This window comes from Bos indicus x Bos taurus, chromosome 1 (genome assembly GCF_003369695.1).
Source record: "Bos indicus x Bos taurus breed Angus x Brahman F1 hybrid chromosome 1, Bos_hybrid_MaternalHap_v2.0, whole genome shotgun sequence".
In the NCBI taxonomy this organism is placed as follows: Eukaryota; Metazoa; Chordata; class Mammalia; order Artiodactyla; family Bovidae; genus Bos; species Bos indicus x Bos taurus.
In genome coordinates, this window is record NC_040076.1 from 129713176 (window position 1) to 129726116 (window position 12941).

Genomic DNA, 12941 nt, shown 5'->3' on the forward strand with positions numbered 1-12941 from the left:
AAACGTAGGAACAGAGGAATCTCTCGGAGATGGCTTCGAAGGTTGAGGCAGGTGCTGGGTCTCTCCTGAAAGTAGCTTGCTGGGAATTCCCGATCCCAAGTCCTCCCAGAGCCGCAAAGAGAACTGCCTCAGAGCACCACCGGCACAGGGCAGGCAGCCGTGGAGAAAGAGGCGAGGGTTCCGCCTAACTCTCCTCCCAGCTGGGACCGGCGCGGCCCGGCCCGGCCCGCAGATCGGGGATTGGCCGGAGCGGCGCACGGGGCGGGGCGTGGGCTGCTGGGAGGTGGGGCGGGAAGGCGAGCGCGCGCGCGCGCGGGCACGGCGGCGGCGCGCGCGTGCTCCGTCGGTCGGTACGGCGGCGGCGGAGCTTGCCATGGCAGTGGGCGGTGGGCTGGTGTAGCGCCGCGCGGGGCAGGCGGTCGGCGATTGAGAGAGACGGGAATGGGGGCGCCGTAGCTGGAAGGTTGCGGCGGCCTGGTCTGCTGAACGCGCACCAGGAGCTGAGAGCGGGCGGCCGCGGCGGCGGCGGAGCGCTGAGCAGGTGAGTGCAGCGGCGCGGGACCCGGATGCGGCACGGCTGAGGCGCGGCGCGGTCGCGGCGGGCCTCTGAGGTGCCCCGGCGCGGGCCGCGGGCGCGCTCTTACCCGCCACAGCCTGCAGCGCCGGCGACTGGGGTGCCCGCGCCACGCTTCCTGCTGGCGCCGAGGACACCCGCCCGCCGGCCCGTGGGGGCGTTTGGCTCGCCTGCGGCCTCCCGGGCTCTCCAAGGTGAGCGGCGCTCCCCGGCCTCCGGGCGGCAGGGATGGGGCCGGGCGCCCTGGTCTGCCGGCGGTTTGAGTCGCTTTGATGAGGGGCGTCTGCGGAGAGGCGGCGTCCTCTTTTCCTGAGTCTCAGCGGCCACCAGCGAGCTGCCGACTCTCAGATACCTTTTTGCGCAGTGTATTTTAGGGCCGGGGATCCTGGACTGTTGGGATAGGGTCGTGTTTTCAGATCCCAGAGCCTCTGGTGACCAGTCCTGGGGCCTTGAATCTGAGTATCCGGATTTGTTAGTGGGAACAATTACACGTACTTCACCCGGGTTGTTGTGAAGCTAGCACAGGGTGATGTGCGTGACCGAACAGCGAGTGCTGGATCAGGTGGCTATCAGGAGTAACTCTGCTGAAGCATCTTACCTTGTTAACTGTCCCTGATACCTGGTTGCTGGTGTACTTTTGGGGGGCACGCTTATTTCCGAAGTGCTTTGATGTTGCAGTAACCTCTACTGAAGTTGCTTAATATTAGAGCCTGTTATCTTAACAGTATCCAAGATCGTGGAGTCGCTCTCTTTTATTTTTTTGCGAAGGCTTTCTTGGAATACCTGTCTCGGGTACTGAATGGGAATTGCTGCTGAAATAAAACTGAGCGAATTTACCATTCTCTTCGGATGCAAGACGGTGGGACGCATTAAACTTGAAGTGCTTTGCTGTTTAAAATCTTAAGTGCCACTTAAACTCTGTCACTTGTTACAGAGTATAAACAGAAGAATATGGAAACAGACTCCTTTTTCTGCATTGCTACATGCACGAAGGGAGTGACAAGTGGTTTTGTAAACATCATTGTGGGCAGTGTTACTGTCTGGTGAAGTCATCATAATTAAATTAGATGAGTACTTATTTTGAAGCCCTGAATGGATGTTTGAAAATATGAGTCCTAATAAAATCATCGCCAACGAGTCAGAATTCTCAGCAGTTCATTAATCATTTGGGGATTTTTAGGTTACACTGTTAAGATTTTTATGGTAAAAGCAGAACTGCTTAAGTCATGATAATGTAGAATCGGAGAGGGTGGTCAGGATAAAGATCTTAACTTAGTTTCAGAAGGCAAGTGTGGAGCAAAGTTAAAATCTTAAACTTTAGAACTGAAATTGTATTCACCAAAGCAAAAACGGTTGAAACCGAAAACTTTGTTGTACAATCTCTGATTCCCATCCTGAGGGTCTTCTGCCTTCAGAGAGTTTTTTAGAGGTGGGGAAAATTGAGTTGGGTTTTGATTTATTTCCATTTTGCCCCTCTTGTCTGTATTTCCTACTTTTCTTAGAGACTGTCCGGAAAGGTTTTTGATCCAACTTGCTTTGTGACTGTAAACAAAATATATAGAAAAAATTAAAATTAACCTTGTAATCTAAATTATGTACTTCCTTGTAATCTAATTGTTGTTCTTCCTAAGTTAAGACCTTCCCTATTTCACTGGTGAAACGAACAGTAAAAGCGCTACTAGTCACTGCGAAAAGGTCGAAAGTCACATCTTGGTTCTTAGAGCTGATTATTGTTTAGTCGCTAAGTTGACTTTTTGTGACCCCTTGGACTGTAGCCCGCCAGACTCCTCTATCCCTGGGATTTTCCGGGTAAAAATACTAGAGTAGGTTGCCATTTCTTTCTCCGGGGTATCTTCCCAACCCAGGGATTGAACCGGCGTCTCCTGCATTGGCAGAGGTTGACAGGAGAATTCTTTACCACTGAGCCACCAGGGAAGACTGGTTTTGGGTTCCACATAGCTGGGACTTTGGGAAGCCACCTGTCTTCTTGGGCCTCAGTTTTTGTTTACAGAATTTGAGAGTCTCTGTGGCCAGGAGTTGGGAGGTTGTGGTTCATTAGAGAATTATTATATAAAGTGTCCTTCCAGGACACTACATTTTTATGGTTTTCTTTCTCTTTATCTCTTCTGTTGACTTTTTCTTCTCTTACTGAATTCTGAACATCCTAATGCCTCAGGGCATCCAAGCCCGTCTCTCTCCTTTTTTTCCACCTGTATTCTTTCTGCGTGATCTCATCCTGTCTGGTGGTTTAAATACTACCACTGTGCTGTGGACTCTTCAGATTTTTATCTCCAGCCCTGACCTTCAGATTTCTTCTACCTGCCTATATATCTTCACTCCATTTGTGTTCAAAGTGGAGCTCTTGATTTTCATTCTTCAATCTATTCCTTCTCCAGCAGTCTGGATTTCATAAGAGCACCCATCTGCCCCCTCTTCCTTCTACTTAAGTGAAAAATCTGGTGGTCATTCTTTCTTTTCTTTCTTAAATTTTGGCTGCCCTGAGTCTTTGTTGTGGCTCAAAGCCTTCTCTAATTGCAGCTCTCTAGTTGCCGCATGCTGATTTAGTTGCCCTGAAACATGTGGAATCTTTGTTCCCTGACCAGGGATTGAACCTGCATCCCCTGAATTGGAAAGCGGATTCTTAACCACTGGACCACCCTGGTGATCATCCTTTTTTGTGTTTTTAAATTAAAAAAAAAAAAATTTTTTTTAAATTGAATTGTGATCATCCTTAATTCATCACTTTGCCTTACTGCTCCTCCACCACCCAGAGCAGACCCTGTTGATTTTGCCTCCAAGATATATTTATTTTATTTTTATTTATTTTTAAAAAATGAAGCCAACTCTGTTTATTTTTATTAATTTATTTTTGGCTGCACTGGATCTTCATTGCTTTGCTTGGGCTTGCTCTAGTTGTGGTGAGCAGGGGCTTGTCTTTGTTGTGGTGCTTGGCCTTATTACGGTGGCTTCTCTCGTTGTGGAGCATGGGCTCTAGGTACATGGGCTTAAGTAGTTGCTGCACGCAGACTCCAGAGCTTGGGCTCAGTAGTTGTAGCTCAGACCCAGTTGCTCCATGGCATGTGGAATCCTCCCAGACCAGAAATCGAACCCATGTCCTCTGTATTGGCAGGCAGACTGTCATCCACTGGGCCACCAGGGAAGTCCATGTTTGTTTTTATTGCCACCACTCCAGTTCTTCCTGGTTAGTAGCTTCCTAACGGGTCTCCTTGCCCCTGACCTTGTTCTCCTACAGTCCATTTGCAGACAGCAGTCAGAGTGAACTTTACTTACTTTCCTGCTCCAGTGACTTACTACACTAAAAAGTAAACCCAAACTCTTTTCCTGCGTTATCAACTAATTATCTTGTTTATTTCTTTGTTCATTTGTTTGTGGCCTTTTCTCTCCAACATATTATACGCTCTCTGATGGAAGGAACTTTTTCTTCCCTGAGGTTTTCTCAGTGAGCAGAACAGTATCTGGAAAAGTTAACTATTATTGAATGGATGAATGCATGAATGAAATACATTATAAAATCTTCTAATTCCAAGTATAACATGTATTGAACACATGATCTTTTTTTTTTTTTTGTCCCAGGTTTGTGCAAATGAGGAAGTAATCACAGGGCCTGGAATTATTCTATTAGGTATCCTTCCTCTCTCAGTCTTCATTAAGATACTGCACCTCCTGAAAAGACTAAGCATTTAGACGTTAAGCCATTGACAGCAAGAACAAATGTGGATTTTGTCCATTGTATACTGGATCATTAGTATTTTTGTGAATAAGAAACCAAGCAAGCTTTTCAGCCTTGTTTTGTTCTTTAGAAGCATTAAATTTTGGTCCTGACTGGAGGGAACTGGTTCTGTAGAATGTGGTACTTTAATCCAGTATTGCATACCAAATTGTATAGGGTAGCAGTTGAAATTTTTAGAGAACAGGCATTTTTGTTTCAGTTGCATTATATATATATATTTTTTGAATGTGAGACTCCCCCTACCCTGCCTATGTGCATTTATGTGTTTCCTCTGAACCATTTGATTCAGTTGTATCCTAGCATATCTTGGAGATAAATCTCTATCATTTGTCTTCTGTTAACTGCTCACTTGCAAGCTTTGTCATGTTGTAGAAAGAGGCAAATATTAATAATTCAGGATTTTCCCCCTGCCTGAGACTGAAGCCCTTAAAACTGTCTAGCAGGTTTGTGAAGAAAGAAGGGTATGGAAAAATCAAAGTGTAGAATTCCATTGTCAGAGTAGATAATAGGAAAAAGATACGTTGGATAAGGAAATCCTAGACAAGAGGAATAATACTGAACGTTTAGTAGAAGAGAAAAAGAAAAGGAAGATAGAGGAGAGCATTATAGATATTCAGGCTTGGGTGGGACAAATTCTCTTCTTACTTCTTTTACCTTCTCACCTACATCTCCAAACTTTGACACTTTGGATTATTTTTCCCTCTGCCTTCTCTGCATTCCCTGATTTGTATGGGCTATTCTTCTAAGGAATGTCTATGTATCTTTGGTAGTCTGGGACACTTTTTGTGAGAGGATACTAATTCTTTCTTGAAGAGGTCTTTCTACTTCTCATAATCAAGGTCTGACTCTCTTGATTTTCCAGCCACTTGGTCCAGCTTTACCTTTTGGAGTGACTCTAAACTGGTGTACTTCCTTTTTTTATTTTTTTTTTCCTTTTTTAAAAAAAATTAATTATATTTTTATTTGGCTGTGCTGGTTCTTAGTTGTGACATGTGGGACCTTTAACTGAAGCATGCAAACTTAGTTGAGGCATGTGGGATCTAATTCCCTGACCAGGGATTGAACCCGGGCCCCCTGCGTTGGGAGCACGGAATGTTAGCCACTGGACCAACAGGGAAGTGCCTGTACTTCCTTTTAAAGTTGTTCTCTCATGTATCATGGTAACCTTTCTGTTATCATCCCCAGGTTAAATAATCCTGAGTCACAAGCTTCTAGTTGAGAGAGGAAAAATGAAAGGAATTAGATGTATGGTCGGGTGTGTATAGTGTGTTACCTACCAGTTACTCTGATACTGCAGATTGCATATGTCTAATTTAGACCTTTCTTTTTCTGAGTTACTAGATTTTTTTAAAGTAAGAGGACATTTTTAAAAGGAGAGTGACATTGAACTTTAAAAATTTTGCAAAAACATTTTCATGTACAGTCCTATGAGTTTTAACACGTACCTAGATTGTTTTTACTTTCTTTACTTTTTTTCAATCTTCTTTTTTTAAAATCTTTTTCTGCCTAGATTTCTGTAACAGTATACAGAATAATTTCAACACCCCAAAGAATTCTGTCATGTTACCCCTGTGCAGTCAACTCCCCTTCATTAAAAAAAAATTAATTTATTTTTTGGCTGTGCTGGGTCTTCATTGCTGCACAGGCTTTTCTCTAGTTGCAAGGGAGGGCTGCTTTCTAGTTGTGGGCTTCTCATTGCTGTGATTGTCTTGTTGTGGAGCACAGGCTTGAGGGCATGTAGTTGCAGCATGTGGGCTCAGTGGTCTCAGCTCCTGGGCTCTAGAGCACAGGCTTAACAGTTGTGGCACATGGGCTCAGCTGCACCATGGCATATGAGATCTCCCTCAATTAGGGATCGAATCAGTCTCTCCTGCATCAGCAGGTAGATTCTTTACCTTTGAACCACCAGGGAAGCCCACTGTTTTCCTTTTTAACACTTGGACTTACTGTTCTTTTTTTCTAAACAGAATATTCCTCATAGCAAGAAATATTTCTCAAGCAAAAAAAAAAACTTGGAATAAGTGGATAATTGATCAATGTAATTGTTGGTATTCTTTTAGAAAAAAGTACTATGTAGATGGAGGAATGTTGTATTGTTGTTCAGTCTGTAAGTCATGTGTGACTCTTTGCGACTTCATGAACTGTAGCACGCCAGGCTTCCTTGACTTTCACTGTGTCGCTGAGTTTGCTCAAACTCACGTCCATTAAGTCTGTGATGCCAGCCAACCATCTCATCCTCTGTCATCCCCTTCTCTTCTTGCCCTCAATCTTTCTTAGCATCAGGGTCTTCTCCAATTAGCTGGCTCTTTGCATCAGATGGCCAAAGTATTGGAGCTTCAGCTCTAACATCAGTCCTTCCAATGAATATTCAGGACTGATTTCCTTTAGGATTGACTGGTTTGAACTCCTTGTAGTCCAAAGGGACTCTCAAGAGGCTTCTCCAGCACTACAGTTTGGAAGCATCAATTCTTCGGCTCTCAGCTTTCTTTATGGTCCAACTCTCACATCCCTACGTGACTACTGAAAAAACTGTAGCTTTGACTATACGGACTTTTGTTGGTAAAGTGATGTCTCCACTTTTTAATATGCTGTCTAGGTTGGTCAGAGCTTTTCTTCCAAGGAGCAAGCATCTTTTCATTTCTGCAGTGATTTTGGAGCCCACGAAAATAAAATGTGTCACTGTTGCCACTTTTTCACATCTATTTGTCATGAAGCTGTGGGACCGGATACCATGATCTTAGTTTTTTGAATGTTTTAAGCCAGTTTTTTCACTCTTTCACCTTCATCAAGAGGCTGTTTAGTTTGTCTTCTCTTCTATCCAAGGTTGTCTATACTTCTGGCAATCTTGATTCCAGCTTGTGCTTCACCCAGCCTGTCATTTCGCACGGTGTACTCTGCATATAAATTAAAGAAGCAGAGGGGCAACATACAGCCTTGATGTACTCCTTTCCCAAAAGGCTTTAAATTTTAAAAAAATTATTGTAAAACTTCTGGAACCTGTCAAATGAGGCAAATCCCATAATGTCAAGTTACAATAGGGAACATCTAACAAAGAAATTTGGCGGCTAAGTCTGTGATAATATCATAATGGATGACATCACATATCTTTTCATCTCCCTTCGATAAATCCAGAATTCCCACTTACTGCAATTGCAGGGTAGGCTAGGGTAAACTAGAGATTAATTTTGCGAAGGGTTATGTTATGAAGTCCCAGCTTTTCTCCCTTTTCTCTAACATTGTCACTTTTTGCTAGCTTATCTATTTTATTCTGCATTTAGTTATTTTAGGTATTCCACTTTTCTAGGATTGGAGGGAAAAGTGTGCTATCTTTATAGCTTTAGTGTTTTGCAAAGGTAGCTTTCTTGTTTCCAGCCTAAAATAGTCAGTAATCTAGAAATTCCCTCATTTCCTCAAAAAAATTTACAAATCCTTCCCCTAAGTCCTGCCTCTAGATCTTTCCCGGACTTCTTCATCAAGAATGTATAGTTCCTCATTTTCTTAAGTATTTAAAGTAGGTCACCTGAGGTTATTAGCAGTTGCCTCTTTAATTGGGAGTATCTATTGCCAAAACAAAGGATGTTAATCTGGCAGTCCCCTGTGTTGTGGTATTGTTAAAGCCCAGGCCAGCAGTTCACAAGGCCCTGCTGCAAACCCAGGAGGACTGGCGCATCCTGGACCCTGTAGCTTGTCTTCTGCTGCTCTGGCTGCTTGGGAGACCACCAGACAAATGCTCATTTGCCTTCAGTGGAAATGCGATCCTGATTATCCATGCCTTCAGGAGGAGGATTATGTGGATTAAAAGAAATCCATGGATAATCCAGAAGCTTTATTTAAACTGCAGTTTAACCACATTCCTGACCATAGTTTTTCCTTGCATTTCTAATAACTAATTTATAATATTTACCAATTTCATGTTTATCTTCTTGTACCATTTAGAAGTAATGGTAGTTACAAAGTAAAGAAGATATGGGAGGGGACAAAGGAGTTGGATAATCTATAGGCTTTGCCCCACATGACTCCGTGTTGACTGGATGGTTTAACCACAGTGCTTACTAGACCTTGAAGACCAGAATTCCATGAATTCCTCACCTGCTGAGCCACTGGAAGAAATTTGAGGTGATTGTCAATAAGAGGCCAAACTCCATTTTGAGACATTTGTACTTTACTAGCTTAAATGATTGAGCTTTTGTGATTTAAATGAGTACTGGAGATTGTCAGAATTATAAATTTACTGCAATTTGAAGTTCTCCTTAATGTTTATTTAATCGCTTAAACTGCTAACCATTTTCATAGGAACTAAACTGAAGATTTGCTATTTGAAATATAAGTGTTTGTCGCCAGGCAGCTATCCTACTGCCTCTGACATGTTACTTACATGTAGTTACACAGTAGTTAATTTCTATTAAATAGTTGAAATACAGTTATTTAAAAGTGCTTATCCCTGATGCTGGAAAAGATTGAAGGCAGGAGGAGAAGGGGACGATAGAGGTTGAGATAGTTGGATGGCGTCAACTAGATGGACATGAGTTTGAGTAAGCTCTCGGAGTTGGTGATGGACAGGGAAGCCTGGTGTGCTGCAATTCATGGAGTCGCAAAGAGTCAGACACAGCTGAGCGACTGGTCTGAACTGAACTGATTCTTGAGGTACTGATTTAGTGTGGGTCTTGTATTTAGATATTATGCTGTTAAAATGGGTGTTTTCCTCTGGCTTTATAAATCATTACAAATTTCTGCCTTTATGTTAACTGAACAAAAATTTATTTAAAACTTATTTCTGTACTTGTAATATATTTTCAAAAGTTGTTGTTCAGTCTCTAAGTCGTGTCCGACTCTTTGTGACCCCATGAACTGCAGCACATCAGGCTTCCCTGTCCTTTACTGTCTCTCAGAGTTTGCTTAAACTCATGCCCCTTGAGTCGCTGATGCTATGCCTTCTCTTGCCCTCAGTCTTTCCCAGTATCCGTCTTTTCCAGTGAGTCAGCTCTTTGCATCAGGTGGCCAAAGTATTAGAGCTTTAGCGTCAGTCCTTCTAATGAATATTCAGGGTTGATTTCCTTTAGGATTGACTGGTTTGATCTCCTTGCTATGGAGGGGATTCTCAAGAGTCTTCTCCAGCACCACAGTTTGAAAGCATCAGTTCTTCTGTGCTCAGCCTTCTTTACAGTTCCATATTCATTAGCTATGTGGATATCATTCCTGCAATTGAGATTCATTGTAGTTAATCACTGGAGGCATGTCCGGGGGGAATACCAACTGGAGTTCTCTTAATGTGCTTGTTTTTTGCTCTATGAGCCTAGGGAAACATCCACAGAAGAAGGTAGTTGGTTTTGGACAACGTTGTGATCAATTATAATTCTTTAATTTTTGTTCTCTTGATAGCAGTGGAAATTTCACATTTTCATTGGAAATCATTAGTTGTCTGAAAATGATGTACTTCACCTACCATTCCATTATTAAATTATATTATTAAAATATCCCCTAACTAACTGAGAGGCTTCTGAGTTTAGATTCTTATTCTACCTACAAGAAAGGAATATGTCTGTGTGTGTGTGTGTGTATGTGTGTTACGAGAACTGTATATACCATACCAACCAGCATCAATTATTTTATCTTTAATTTGTGAAGAGGTCACTATCTTCTCATTGAGGTATAGGCAGTTACTTTTTAGTCAGTGATTTCTGTAAATCCATGTAGTCTGTCTATTTTTACTTGTTTTCTTTTATGTTCTTTTGCCATTCAAAACTGTGGCTGTCAATGTAGTATATTAGAGAAACTGATTTACTATATAGAATTAAACTATAACCATAGTTAACGTTGTAAAATGTGCACCTGTGTGTCAGATTATGCTAAGTGCTCTTTGTGTATTATTCAGTTTATCTTCATAACAAACTTGTAGAGAAGGTACTAATAATATTCTTATTTAAGAGATGAGGAAACTGAAGCTTTGGGAAATTAACATGCCAGGTGGCACACAGATTTTAAGTGGGAAACTCAGGTTTCAAATCTGAATCTGTATGACTCTGGAATTTATGTTCTTGTTTATTTTAAAGTTTATTTTTTTATTGAGGAATAGTTGATTTATAATGTTATATAAGTTTCAGGTATACAACATAGTGATGAAAATTTTTTGAAGATTATATGGCATTTATAGTTATTACAAAATATTCCGTCTTGTACAATATACCCTTCTAGATTATTTATCTTATGTGTAGTAGTTTGTACCTCTTAATCCCCTCCCCACCTTGCTTCTCCCCATTTCCCACTCCCTACTGGTAACCACTAGTTTGTTCTCTATATCTGTCAGTCTTTTTTCTTTTTTATATTCATTAGTTTAATTTTTATATTCCACGTGTAAGTATTATCATACAGTATTTTTCTTTCTCTGTCTGACTTATTTCACTTAGCACAATACCCCCTGAATCCATCCATGTTGTTACAAATGGTAAAACTTCATTCTTGTTTTTAACGGCAGAGCAGTCATCCATTGTATGTATACCATTCTTCTTTATCCATTCATCTGTTGATGGACACTTAGGTTGTGTCCATATCTTAGCTATTGTAAACAGTGCTGCAGTGAAAACTGGGATAGAATTTATGCTTATAACTGATCACCTTAATAATTTTTTTATTTTTTGTTTTTTTCAGCGGAAGGTTGAAAGAGACTAAAAGTTTGAAGTATTGTTTTTTAGCATGATAATCACCACTTTGATCTGACAGTACCTGTGTATTTGGAAACAGGAATCAGTTTTTTAGTTTTAGCCACTAACTTTCTTTCATTCAGTACTCTTTTTTTTCCTCCTTTGTCTGCTCTGAATGGCATATAGGATCTTAGTTCCTCAGACCAGGGATTGAACCTGTGCCCCCTGCATTGGAAGCATGGAGCCTTATCCACTGGCCACCCAGAGTTCTTCACTCACTACTCTTAAACAAGTTTTTATGTGTATAGTCCTTTTTTATGGATAAGAGTTAAACAATAAATTAGTTATGTGATATGGTATACTTTTGTTTTGAATGTAAGATAAGCTTTCCTTTTCCCTTGGCTTTACAATTGGAGTGTGGTTTTGTGGTTTGTCATACATATGTAGGTAATGAACATACTTAATGTATAACCTCATGTAGTTAGAGGTCCTAGTCTTCTTGTGTAGATAATCTTTACAGAGTTTTAAAATAAGAAAATACAGGGACTTCCCTGGTGGTCCAGTGGTTGGGACTTCGCCTTCCAATGCAGAGGGTGTGGGTTCGATCCCTGATCCAGGAACTAGGATCCCACATACCTCATGGTCAAAAACCAAAACATAAAATGAAAATAATATTATAACAAATTCAGTAAAGAGTTTAAAAATGATCTACATTTAAAAAAAAAGATATAAAGTATTTTTTTCCCTCTCTTCTTTTTAGGTTATTTGTTTCGGTGGTTCATTAAAACATATTACTAAGCTTGATCCTAAATTAATGGGAATAGAGGAAGGTAGACATAAATTTATTTTAAAATAAATGAACCAGTAGACAATTTTTAATCCCTTAACATTAAAAAAAAATGGTTTGAGAAGAATTAGTACTATTTGGCCTTTTTTTTCCTCTTCATATTCACATGAGAAAGGAATGTAAGCATTAACATTACATTTGCCATTAGCAGTACCTGGACACATGGAAGGAGATGCATAGAACAGAATGGATTTTCTGTCTAACCCTGGAGTCCAGGTAACTTGCTTCAGCCAAGGTTCTGGTTGTGATTCCATTACAAGCCATTATGACAGCATATCCGATCTGCAAATGGGAGATTTGTGGGTGATTTTCTTTTTATTTCTTTACTTCTTTTTGGCTACGCTGAGTTGCTGCATGGTCTTTCTCTAGTTGCAGTGAGCAGGGCTACTCTAGCTGTGGACACAGGCTTCTCATTGTGCTGCCTTTTTTTGTTGCTGAACACAGGCTCTAGGGCTCAGTGGCTTCAGTAGTTTCCATGCATGGACTTAGTTGCCATGTGGCATGCAGAATCCTCCGGGACCCGGGATCAAACCCGTGTCCCCTTCATTAGCAGACAAACTGTCATCCACTGTGCCACCAGGGAAATCTGTGTGATTATTTTCTTTACTACTGAAGAGTTGAGATCTTACTGAATATGCTTCTTCCTATAGACAAGCTCTGCTGCTGCTGCTGCTAAGTCGCTTCAGTCGTGTCCAACTCTGTGCGACCCCATAGACGGCAGCCCACCAGGCTCCCTGTCCCTGGGATTCTCCAGGCGAGAATACTGGAGTGGGTTGCCATTTCCTTCTCCAATGCATGAAAGTGAAAAGTGAAAGTGAAGTCGGTCACTCGTGTCCGACTCTTAGTGAACTCATGGACTGCAGCCCACCAGGCTGCTCCGTCCATGGGATTTTCCAGGCAAGAGTACTGGAGCGGGGTGCCATTGCCTTCTCTGTTGTTTTCTCTATGACCCAACAAATGTTGGCAATTTGATCTCTGGTTCCTCAGCCGTTTCTATACCCAGCTTGTACACCTGTAAGTTCTTGGTTCACGTACTGTTGAAGCCTAGTTTGAAGGATTTTGAGCATTATTTTGCTAGCCTGTGAGATGAGCACAATTGTCCGGTAGTTGGAACATTCTGTGGCATTGTCC

General features: G+C 41.6%; 1 protein-coding gene across 1 annotated transcript in view; it reads left to right on the plus strand.

The window, feature by feature from the left end:
- The first annotated feature begins 306 nt into the window (after positions 1-306).
- Positions 307-12941, plus strand: part of PIK3CB (phosphatidylinositol-4,5-bisphosphate 3-kinase catalytic subunit beta) — a 179232-nt gene continuing 166597 nt past the window's right edge. The window contains exon 1 of the mRNA XM_027544963.1: positions 307-541. The gene's annotated coding sequence lies outside the window, so the exon portion shown is untranslated. The remainder of the gene's footprint in view (positions 542-12941) is intronic.